The sequence below is a fragment of the Triticum dicoccoides genome, chromosome 7B, assembly GCF_002162155.2.
Source record: "Triticum dicoccoides isolate Atlit2015 ecotype Zavitan chromosome 7B, WEW_v2.0, whole genome shotgun sequence".
Lineage (NCBI taxonomy): Eukaryota > Viridiplantae > Streptophyta > Magnoliopsida > Poales > Poaceae > Triticum > Triticum dicoccoides.
The window spans coordinates 75,825,462-75,837,990 of NC_041393.1; the positions used below are offsets into that span (position 1 = coordinate 75,825,462).

General features: G+C 44.2%; 1 pseudogene; it reads right to left on the reverse strand.

The window, feature by feature from the left end:
- LOC119338643 overlaps positions 1–11,680 on the reverse strand; it is a 68,948-nt pseudogene extending 57,268 nt beyond the window's left edge.
- Between the last annotated feature and the right edge of the window lie 849 nt (positions 11,681–12,529).

Below are 12,529 nucleotides of genomic sequence, written 5' to 3' on the forward strand. Positions count from 1 at the left end.
TGATCCCAAATTTTATGCATACCCAAGGATGATCATGGCATGCATGCATGACAAGTATCGTTCATTTCCGACACTCGAACCATTTTCTAGGGTTTATCCGGCGACAAAACCCTACAACACAGCCCCCACATGACACAACGTGCGTTTTGTGTCCGAATTTGTGCACACCTTGCCGAGGGGACCACATTGGCCATGCCCACATGGTCCCAATAGTTGGGGTCATCTCATGCATGCCTCCACATGCACCATGTACAAGCATGACCATTCGGGTCTGCCGGAGGGCAGGTCTAAAAGTGGTTTACCTTCCCGGTCCCACCAATTAACAAGTCATAAATAGGACAACATTTAATCATACATATTTGATATGAATTTGAAACATATGAGAAGAAGTGATATGGAATTATGAAACATGGAAAAACAATTAGGAATAAGAAGGAGAAAACATAAAATAATAGAAAAACCTAATTAAAAGGGAAAGATGAAGAGTACATTTGAATATATAATATTGCAGAACTGATAGAGATACTATAAATATTGTTGAACATATACAAGTATACAATAACTAATAGGTGTCACGAATATTTTTTATTGAGGGAAGAAACAATGATATTAATTTTGAGGAAAAAACAATGTAGAGGTAGGTGGGCCGGCCCAGACCGCAAATAACTGTCCGATCCATATTGTGGGGGCCCACCACGCTGTGCTTTCCATGCACGTCGATCACATGCACGTCGATCACGGGAGTAGTTGCCGTTCGGTTACACAATTTCGGGATCGTGCTAATCCTTATGTTCCTAATCCCTACGATTGAGGAGCACGTTCAGCCTCGATTCAACGGAGGAAAATATAGATCGCGAGATTGGCCACAGGGAAGTTACGACGACCTAGGAGACGACCTCGTATATAATCTCAACCTCCTCGCACATGTCGTCGTCTAGATCGCCTCCTGCCGGCGAGTCATCGACAGCTCCGTCCGCCGCATCCCACACGCCACAAAAACCCCGAGAAGATCAAGGTCGTCCCCACGTGCTGGCCGTCGTCGACGAACTACGTCGACAATGCATCGCCGACTTCTTTCATCTTCGTCGACCGATCAAGTAAGTTGTCCTCCTTACCTCGCGCCTTCATAGCAAGCTAGTTCTATCGTCTTGTTGCTCTCATGGACTTAGGTTTACCACATAGTTTCAAGTAGCTGGTATCAACTCGACTAGATGCGTTCTGACCAGAAGGCGTACATGAAATAAATCTTTCATATCAAGGTAGAATAGAGAAAAGCAAATCTCCCATGATCGGGAGGTACCGTGCATGGAAGAGCCATTGATTTTTCGTGAAGATCTGATGCATATATGTGTTTATGACAACGAGAACTTTAATGCGAGACCACTTTTGAATATATTTTCACAAGTTTGAAGATTCATGTTCTGAATCATGATGAAACACTGTAAAATTAAGAAGAATCGGCAGCCAATGTAACATTATGATACACAATGTAACAGGCGAGCCATAGTGTTAGTTAGATTTTTTTTTCTTTATGAAATAGAATGCAACATTATTAAAAAAATGCATGGAACTAAAACAATTATACAAAACAAGATTGAAGCATGGTTATTTAGTTGTCTAAAAACTAACTTTCAAAAATATATTCAATATTAGTCTTGTTTTAAAGATCTTGTCGAAAAAAACAATTATGCAAACAGAATGTTATTTTTTATTGCCTCATATCAGCACACACTTGGGTGCATGTTGCTGTATACATGGTGCTAGTTTTATATTTGCATTAGTGTTATTTTTGCATTTTTGTTTGCTCCTGCCAGAAAGTTTTATATTTTTACATGTCTATTGTTATTTTTGCATTTGTGTTGGCAAATGTAACGAAGTTTTATATTTTCTTTCTATAGGATGGACGAGCTGAATGGCGAAATAGTGTGCGCCGTTGAAAAATGGTGCAAGCTTGTTGCCGCTCTATCAAGCGGTCAACGCGCTAGAGTGGCTGATACAACATTGCGCAGCATGCTCCAGATAGCATATATTAAGATGCGTACCCTTCTGATTAGGTATATGATTGAGAATTTTGATGCCAGCAAGTCCAGATTCATTATACAAGAGCGGGTTGGGGAGGTGACTCGGTGCGGTCGACGTCGAGTGCATCTTTAACCTCGAGAACCAAGGACTCTCTGCTTCAGACATTATGATTGAAGGAGAGGACATGAAGGAGCGGGTGCCACCACAATTTCTCAGAAGACATCAGAAAACATAGTGATAGATAATCTCATTGAGGACATAATTAAAAGTAAAGCCACCGACGACGATTTTCTTCGGAAATTAGTCCTTGTCCTGTTAGGAACAATTATTGCTCCCATGTCAAGCAAGATTGCGCCAAAGCAGTACTACGCTTTGGTCCATGATGTGAAACGTATTTCAAAGATTAACTGGAATGCCTTCACCCTGCGTGTTCTACTCGATTGCCTTCGCATAGTGAAGAAAGGCAAACACCTACGCCAATGGCCAAAAGGCAATTTGGCTCTGTTGCAGGTACACAAATGAGGCATGTTGAATAATGTTAATTATAATATCATTGCAATTTTATGTGCCGAATTGAACTAACTCTAAATCCTTATATTTTTTTGTAGTACTTGTACTGGGAGAAGGTGCAACCTGTCGAAGGCGATTGCGCCTATAATCCCAACTTGTCCATACAACCTCTTATGAGGAACTGGACCGAAGGTGCAGCTACTAGGAGAGATCGGTTCGACTATGACAATGGGCGCGGCCGTGGTAACGCCAAGGTAAGTCATTCTGTTCTGTCTTTCTTAAATGTTTTGTAACTAAATAATATTTATTTTTAATTCATCACATGTACTTCTACATCGCATGCAGATCAAAAATAATATCACCCAAGAGTATAAGGCGCAGGAGCCCAAAATCCCATATAATGTGCCTACCATGAAGCCAAAAACCAAACCTGCAAATGGAAATGCAAAGAAGTCGACGACAGCCCCAATGTCGGAAGATTTGATGGAGCTTCTAATGAAGCGGTGCATGGACTTCATACACACCCAGATGAGGCAAATCCCTGACCAAGTTGCTGAGGTGTCACACCATAACATAATAGTTTACAGTTTGTTCCCTGTTTTAAACCATGCAAGAATTCTTAACTTTATATATCTATTGCAGAGGTTGTTGGAGAAGATGAACAAATCAGGTGTCATGTACAAGCCGGCTGTTGTCGTGCCATCCGTGGACAATGATGTGGATCAAGAAGTGGATTCGTTCGAGAACGGTCCATATGAAAAGAAGGAATTCGTTTACAAGGATGACATAGACTCACACGCAGCCTGATGAAGTGGTTCCCAACCATAAATCCGTACCTGAGGTACTATGTATATATATTTCTGTCTATAATTTTCTCCTTCCATTTTTTTACGGGCTGAAATGTTCACACCATATTGTTTGCCAAACAGAAAACCCCAGCAAAGATGAATGGACACAAGGAAGCTGCACCTATTAAGCGTAATGATGAATGTGGCGCTACACCCGAAAACCCTTGGGTTGTTGGTAATTCTACACAAGCACCTTCATCGGACATAGACATTTGTCCATCTTCTGTCAGCAAGTTAATGGCTAAGGCGAACGGAAAAAAGGGTGCAACAGTTGATAAGGATGAGGAAGTTATGTCCGGTAAGCGGAAGCGGACCGTTCCGAAGAAATTTGAATCCCCCTACGCACTTGAAAAGCCCAGCAGGCGTACCAACCGTGGTCAGAAACCCACCGGTACCCGTTCTGCTAGTAGGGGTATCGTAACTAACTTTCTCAGTTTGTTGTATACTATGAATGCATATGATCACCATTGTTGACGTTCATATTATTTCATGCAGCTCTTTTTTCTGAGATTGATGAGCCGGAGGGTGTGGCAGATGAGTTGATGCCGGAAATAATTGATGCAGCTGTTTCATTTGTCGAGTTAGCTTCTATCACCGACAAGAATAAGGGGAAGAAAGTTTACTACAGTGAAGCTCGTGGCATATCTCTGACATCCGAAAGGATTCGACCGTTACTAAGTCATAGATGGCTGTCGGACGATGTAAGTACTACTTGCATGTTCTGTTATTTAAATTGTCAATAATCCATGTCTCAAATTTCAACATGTAATGCCCTGATATTCTATCAAGATTATTGATGCTTATATGGGACATTTGGAGCTGAGCGTTGGTCATGATCGTTACCTCTGTTTAGCGTGGAGGTCCAAATTCCTTGTAGATCGTGCTATCGCGCGAGACGATCCGGTGCCGTCGAGCTGCAATATGGACAGTGCTCTGTCCAAAGCTGGAGCAGTTAATAGAGTCACACAAGAGTATACTGTGCATGATAAGGTATGTTATGTTTGTAGTTCTTCACTTCAGGACATTTCATCTACTATTTCATTTGATCCATAATGGTTTTTTGCACTGTTGACGTATATCGCGTTGAATATCAAAAATGCCCACTGGATGACCGTGGTCATGCACATGATAAAGAAAGAATTTCAAGTTCTCGATTCACTCTATCCTCTGGAGCTGACAGAAAAGACTGTCAAAGCACTGGTGATATAACCAACATTTGTACCATTGGTCTTCCATGTTGTTTATGATTCTTCTTTAACACTATCCTGTTTATAGCGAATGGCTATAGCAAACGATATGCGCCAAGCAAATCTTATTACACCAGGGAAATATCCAGACGTAAGTAAGTGGCCTATCAACGAGTATGACATGCCGCAGCAAGAGGATGGGTGAGTTAGTACGACATTATGCACATTCAAACAACAATACACATGTTCGTATTGCCCGCCGCTAATGTTTGCATATATACCAGGAACTCTTGTGGCCTTTTTGTCACAGAATGTCTACAACATTGGGATGGGGACCGAATGACCCGCGATTTTTCATAGGTATGTTGTTATTTATGTTTGTAGAGTAGCTACTATGGTCGTGTACAAAATTCGGTTCATGTAACCTGTATGTCATTTTTTGCAAGCCAGCGTTGACGCAAGGAGAAGACGTTTCGTCGCCGAGTTGATTATGTCACCTTCGAACACGATGGAGTGTGTGAAGAACAAAATTCGCGAAATCGCAAGGAAAAGGCGCGCATGAAGAATTCTTGCGGCATGCAAGAGTCAAGTTTTAGTGCTTTGGATTTAGTCCGCTCGATGGTTTCGATGGCATGATTATCTTACTGTTTCTATCATTTTTATGTAATAATCAGGGCATCTCGAATATTGTGACACATACATGTGTATGTGTCTGTCAAACAATAGGCTTGTACCAGACAATTCGGTAATACAATTCGCTCGGAGAAGACAATTTCGTCGTACCAATAAAGTTTTGGCTTCAACTATCAATTGTTCTTGCTTAATATTGTTCTCGTTCTTCAATTTTTTATAATTGTATTTATCACATTCATAGTATTCGCATTCTATTTTTCTCTTCAACTGCTCTACGAAGTTTCATATTAAAATTTTCACATTCTTTACTTTTTTAAAAACTCTATCAAACTTTTGCCTTCTGCCTTAGCTATCTACATGTCAATAATCTCCTGGTAATTCCCCCTCATCACATGATTATGAAAAGTAATCATGTTAGCTATGTAAATATATCGAGGCAGAACGTATTACACAGATGAAAATTAGTCATGTCCACTCGTTCGCTCTATCGCGTGTTATCCGGCATCATGTTTTTCTATTTTCACAAGCCCGTCGTTTTTTATTGTACGTATAATTAACTTTTGGGACGTGATTAATTGAGGGATGGAACAATGAGTGAGCCCAGCCGGAATTTCAGGTGCGGTTGTAAATTACATGTGCATGCATGGCTGGGTTAGTTGCATTATCAAAGGACTAGTGGGGCCATCATTTGAATACATGGAAACAACGACTGTGGTTGATTTGGGCAACGAGTGGTTCCCCTTATCTCGTTTCACTTCCAAATCCCTTGCCCTCTCTCTCCATTTGCGCCTCCAAATCTCCACGGCGAAAGCATGACAGCGAGCTGGGCATCGGGCGGCGGCGGCTGCGGCGAGAGGAGCGGTGGCGACCGCAAGTTAGGTCGAACCCTGGGTCCTGGAAGCAGGTGGGGCGGATTCAGTGCAACAGGAGGCAGCGGAGGCGGATCGAGTGGAACAGGGGAGGGGGGTTTCGCAGGCGGCGGAGGGCCGGGAGAACCGACGGCTAGGGTTTCTTCAGTGCTACACTTTGGTGGCAAAAAGGTAAGTTCTTTACCGTTGTTCTTTACATCCCAGCATTGTCGCCCACAAATCATGACATGTGGCCCTTACAAGCTCCATCTATTTGGTCATCAGGAAACTCCGGGTGGCCGTGTGTGCATAAATGCACACAATTTTGAGAGCGCATTAGTGGGTTGTGTGTTTGAGGTTAGTGTACTGAGCATGATCTTCAAACTAGTACGGCTACTGCGGTCAAGCTGCAAAAAAGTTCAGTGTTTAACGCTTTCAGTGACAAGTTCAATTATTAATTGACTTGAATTGCTCATGATTTATTTAGGATGATGTCACTTCTGAGTATGTTGAATGGGTTGATGGGGAGTGGGATAGCAAAGCAAATTCAGTCAAGTATCTAGCCATGAAGAACAAGAAACTGAAGACTAAGATTACAGAATGTGAAGCTGAAATTAAAAGGAATGAGAAAGAAAAGAGGGCAATGGTTAAGATGCACAAGGAAATATTGCTCTATAGGGATAGGATTTTAGGATTTGGAGGTCTTCTGTATCTTGGCCTGCTTGCCACTATAATTGTTGTCATAGTTACCAAGTAGAATGTTCATAAAGTTATTGACATCATTGTAGTTGACATGATGAAATCCTGATGAATTATTTGCTATTCAGTTTACGGGCAAAGTGTAATAGACATTGCAGCAGAAATAACATGGTGCCATCATGATTGGTAGACAATGCACTTTTGGCATGTTCTACATTTGGCAGACACTGCACATTTGTCATGTTCTATATTTGGTAAGTGATGCACATGGGCACATCACATAGCAACACTACTGATTTGTGCAGCAGCCCACTTCATTGTCTTGTTGCAACATAGGAGCAACATCTAGCAGCACCTACACCTTTGATTCAACACTGAAGCAAAACAACAGTACATATTCAATATTGTGAAAATTTAACTGAACTTCACACTTAGGCTAGGCAGTAGATATTCAGTTCTTTAGCCACAAAGAACCCGACCAAACCGTACCGATTCCATAACTTATATAATTACCTGGAGAAAAGCACACCTAACCAACATCAAGCCCAAATTTTTTTATCAAAGAAGGGCTTGCCCCTTCCGATTTTCATTACTGAAAACCACGAAAGTTCAGAACGAAGTTCAGTCTAAAAAGAGAAGGCCAACACAGGCCAGCCAAACCGCGCAATGACCCAAACAAGTTCACAAGCTACGACACAATCCACCCTACATCGATCATTATTACATCAAAATCAAGCATGGAGCTGAAGGAGCCCAGTAGCAACTAGGAGAACAGCAAACTTATATGCTAAAACATATAACAGCATACCTAAGATAACCAGCAGCTTCCTCCTCCTTCAGCAACTATGCCCATCTTCACTTCTTCAGAAATTTGAGGCAGCGTGAGCGGCGCACCACACACGGAGAAGCCTTCTTCTTCACCGCCGTCCTGTTCGACAGCTGCGCCACCGGATCCTGAGCCACCTGATCCTGAGCCACCTCCTCTTCTTCCACCTTCACTATGTCAGGGTGCAGGGGAAGGAGCTCGACGTCGATGGGCATTGTTTTGCCACCCTCGACGGCGACCGGTGCTACCATCTGCACGGCATCCTCCTCGCCCTCCTCAGGGTCATCAGGGATGAGCAGTACCTCGTCCACGTCGTCCTCCACGATGTCAGAGCCCAACGGCAGGACTGGCTTCGGCACGTGGCGGACCTGGTAGTTCGGGCTGACGGGCGCAGGGAGAGCGAGCTCGACGTTGACGTGCTCCGCCCTCGACGCGACGCGTGCTGGATCTGGCCGCAGCGTCATGATGGTGGAGCGGTACATCCACCACCTTGCGCACTGAACAGGGGAGTCGCTCAGCATGGCCTCTCGCATTGCCCAGACGAGGAGGAGAGCCAGCGGGACGCCGCAGCCATAGGGGAAGGCGCGCTTCTTCCCGGCGTCGGTGAGGACTTTGACGAGGCCACGCGCGTGGTTGACCAACATCTCCGTGCTGGGGAACCAGCCGCACACCTCCGCCAACTGGGCGCGCCACCCCTCGTCATCGCCGGAGAGCTTCATCATCGCTCTCTGCCAGCCGAGGCTTTTCTCCATGGAGGCGGCTGCAGCGGTCGCCGGCGGTGGTTTTCTCGATCTACTGTAGGTAGGTGGGGATAAGGGGAGTTCGAACCAGCGCGCGAGGTAGGTGGGTGAATGTGTGATGGGGAGTGGTAAGTTAGGTGATTTAATGGCAGTTAGGACGTGGGGAGGGGAAATGTACAATATTCTTTCTAATTTATAACTAATTTATTTAGGTCCGATTTTGTTGTTTATTTAGATGGGTGAATGTGTGGTGGGGAGTGGTAAGTTAGGCGATTACTTGATGCCACACAATTTTGATCGGAAGCATGCATGTGTACACAAATCTAGTACTGGGGGCTAGGTATTTAGGTATAGAAGATATATATAGGATCCAACCACGATGTTAAACGTCGAACTAAAATTGATGACATAATGTGAAAAGGATATACTGCCCTGTTCACTCGATTCATCAGTAAAAAATTGAAGCAAGTGTTCTACACTTCTTCCTTCTCCACTGTTCTGCACATCATAGAAGACAATATAAGTTTATGAACGATAAATTTTTCAATAATCCAGAATGCATACAAACACTTACTTTTGATTTAGTTTGCATTTCTTGCTACGTTTCGTGTGTCCTACCAATTTGCAAGCGCCGCACCGGGTTTTCAACTCATCAAAAGAGAGTGGTCTACCATTTTTCGAGACAGGGCGGTTCTCATCTACCTTCGTTGCACCTTTGCTTGACACTTTCATAGGATCTTTAACTGCGACCATGTTGCCTTCACCATCGTCTACATATTCAACTGCACACTTACTGAAGTCATTTATATTCTTGCTCAAATTTCCCTGTAGCAGATCATACTCATGACTCTTAGCTATCACAGCCTTCAAACTATCCTGTAACTGATCCCACAAAGCTGGGTGTTTGCATGCCGCATGCATAGCTTCTGACGCTAACACACTGACCTGGCTATATTTCATTCTTTCCTCTGCCCCAGTCCAACCATATCCCAACAGATCGCTTGTGCGCCTCGCGGGCTGTCCCAACCTTGCTTGTTTCGTGAACCGAAGAAGAACTAAACACTTTGGTATTTCAGATATGTTCAAGTACTTCAGTACGTGGAATATGTGTTTGCAAGGTAGACCCTTTCGAATCATTCTTCTGCAGCTGCACCGTATAGGTTCTGCGGAATTTACTGCTGTATACTCCACCCAAAAACGACTATTCCGGTTATTCTTCCAGGCCACGATGTACTGCTATGATCCATCTCCCAGCTTAATTTCTACAATCTCCATGCCATCAATTTTTCTAAGATCTTCTTGCAACATATAGAAGTTTGCTGGAGTGAAGACATGAGAAGCAGCTATCTCAAGTTCCCTCGACGTAGTAACTGGCACCGATAAACTCTGTGAGGCCGTGCAGTCATCTCGTGCCTCGTTTTCACGGATACGTACAACGGCGTTCTCATAATGCAAAATCATATCCACCAGGGTCATTTTCACCGTCTAGGTGGAGGTGAAGGCATGAGTTTAGGCTTTCACTCCGCTGGTTGCTTTTCATGCCAAGCCAAAACCCCTCTGTCAGATAAGCCGCGGCCCACAGTCTCCTCTTCTTATACATCCTTCTCAACCATGTTACTGTTTTTTCCGACTGCCATCTTTTGGTAAACGCGTGCCATCTCTCCTCAAACGTGGCCGTGGACGTGCTGTAGTACAGAAGAGTTCGGAACTCCTTCAAGGACTTGGGACTGAGGTGAATCTTCATATTTTTTTCTATATGCCACGTACATATACGGTGCCACACATCTGGCAAGACTTCGTGAATTGCCTTGATCATCGCAGCGTCGGCGTCTGTGATTACACTCTTCGGCATCTTTTGACACATGGACCTCAAAAAAGTCTGCAGCAGCCACACGTATGTCTGTTCGGTCTCGTCCGAAACTATGGCACAACCAAAAACAGTGGTCTTCCGGTGATTGTTAAGACCAACAAAAGGTATGAATGGCATACCATAGCGGTTCATCTTGTACGTGCTGTCAAATACAAGCACGTCGCCAAAGTCCTCATAGTCATGACGAGGCTGGGAGTCACACCAGAACATCCTATTCAAGTGTCCTTCCTTATCTAGCATGTACTCGAAAAAGAAGCTAGGATCCCTCTTTTCCTACTGGCCATGATGCCTATGGCTGTGGCAGCATCACCTTTTGAAAGCAGCTTCCTCTTCTCCCTGGCATAAAGGTTGTATATTTCACGCCTGGTAAAACCAACACCGCCATACCATACATGTTTGCTGATGAGGGAATCCATCATGTCATGAATTCTAATCCTTGCAGCTCCCATGGACATTATCTCATGCTTCTGAAACTCTTTGATTTTTCTGTGGGACCAAAGAAAAGGTACCTCGTCCGGTCCTGCCAACATATGGCTATGCTTGTCCTCAAAACTTGCAACATACCAAACCCCACGCTTTTGGTCAAGCTTGACAGTCAGGTGTGCTTCGCAAAAGCAGCGTGTCTCGGCTCTGAGCCGACGGCTGTGCCCTTCCTCGGTTAGCAACTTGCTGTCACGTTTCCCTTGTCTGGAACAAACAAACCTCCTATAACGCATAAGATGTGCCTCGGTTTTGGTATACCTGACCTTATTCTTCCTAATGCTGAAACCATTAGCTTTAGCATAGCTGTTGTAGAAATCATACACAGCATCCTAAGTCATAAAAGTCATGTCCATTATCTGCATGAACATATCCCTCTTATCATCTGCACTGGCAGTATCTTGGACATTCATTACCCCACCATCATCTGTCACCTACACAATCAAAACATAGCCATGAAAATTGTTTTGTATGGTTTAACATTACTTTCATAGAATATTGATTACACAAATATCTCACTCATGGTGACCAACGACTGCGAATCCCCAGAATCAGGTGCATCTGATGATTCGTCGTTAAGGCCTGTCTCCGCATTGGATTCACCGTAATAGTCATATGCATTATGACATTCAGAAATGAACTGAAAAATACAACACAAATACATAATTACTTATCATATAATATTCCAGAATGAATTCAATTGGCATGCCAATAAATTTTTTCACTTACGTACCTGACTAATGTATTCTTCATTTGAGAGCTCCAAATTGTTTTCCTGACCATCATCATGCTCATCCATCTACAAATTTTCAACACAAAAATGTAATGTTGTACGATGGCACCAAAAAATTACAACATGGTAATGCCACTCACATTAAAATCTTCCCATTCGTTCCCATTCTCTGACTGATTTCCAAGATCTGAATTGTCATCATCTGACCAATCTTCTATCCAGCCTTTCATCAGTTCTCCAAACTCCATGTCTACCATCATATCAGTTAACTCCTCGTCCGCCATTTCCTACAACAAATGATGAAAACATTATCAATGATGAAATATCAACACATAGCTAACGATCACGGATGTTCTGTAAACAACCCCAACCGAGGCCGTTCAGATCTGCCAAACCAAGCCAGGAAGATGGCCACGGCACCCGTCGTGATCACTTTCAATCGCGAGGAGCAGCACTACAAAACCTAGCTAGATCTGTGATTACCTCTGCCGCCGGATACCTAGGTTAGCCGCCACATCAAATAATGATAGTCCTGGTGGACACAGCCGACGGCAACCGACGCTACGTGAATCCTACACTGAAGAAACCCAGATCACGAGGAGCAGCACTACCGGAACAAGATCCATGATTGCATGTGCCGCCGGGTAGGTAGGTTACCCTCCCCTCTAGGCTAACCACTATATCTGACGGCGGCAGTTCGTTCGATGTTGCCGCGAGCGATACTAGAGGGGTGCGGGGGGATGCAGGATGCGGTACCTGTGAGCGTCGGAGATTCACGATGTTGCCACGCCCGCTGTCCGACGAGATCGCCGGCGACGAGATAGCCGCGCGACACTGGCACTACTGGAATCAGCTACTTTGCCATCTGCCAGTTCTTTGCCGTCCGCTAGCGCATGGCAAAGAAGCTCTTTGCCATCAGCTTCTAAAAAGCGGACGGCAAAGAACTGGCTGATGGCAAAGACCAAGTTTTCCATCAGCCAGTTCTTTGCCGTCTGCTAGTGGACGGCAAAGATTCTTTGCCGTCGGCTAGCGGACGGCAAAGAGGGAGGGGCCCTACTGACGAGCTGCAAAAAAAAAACCTAACGGGCCCCCTCTTTGCTGTCCGCTAGCGGACGGCAACGAGCAAGAAGGCG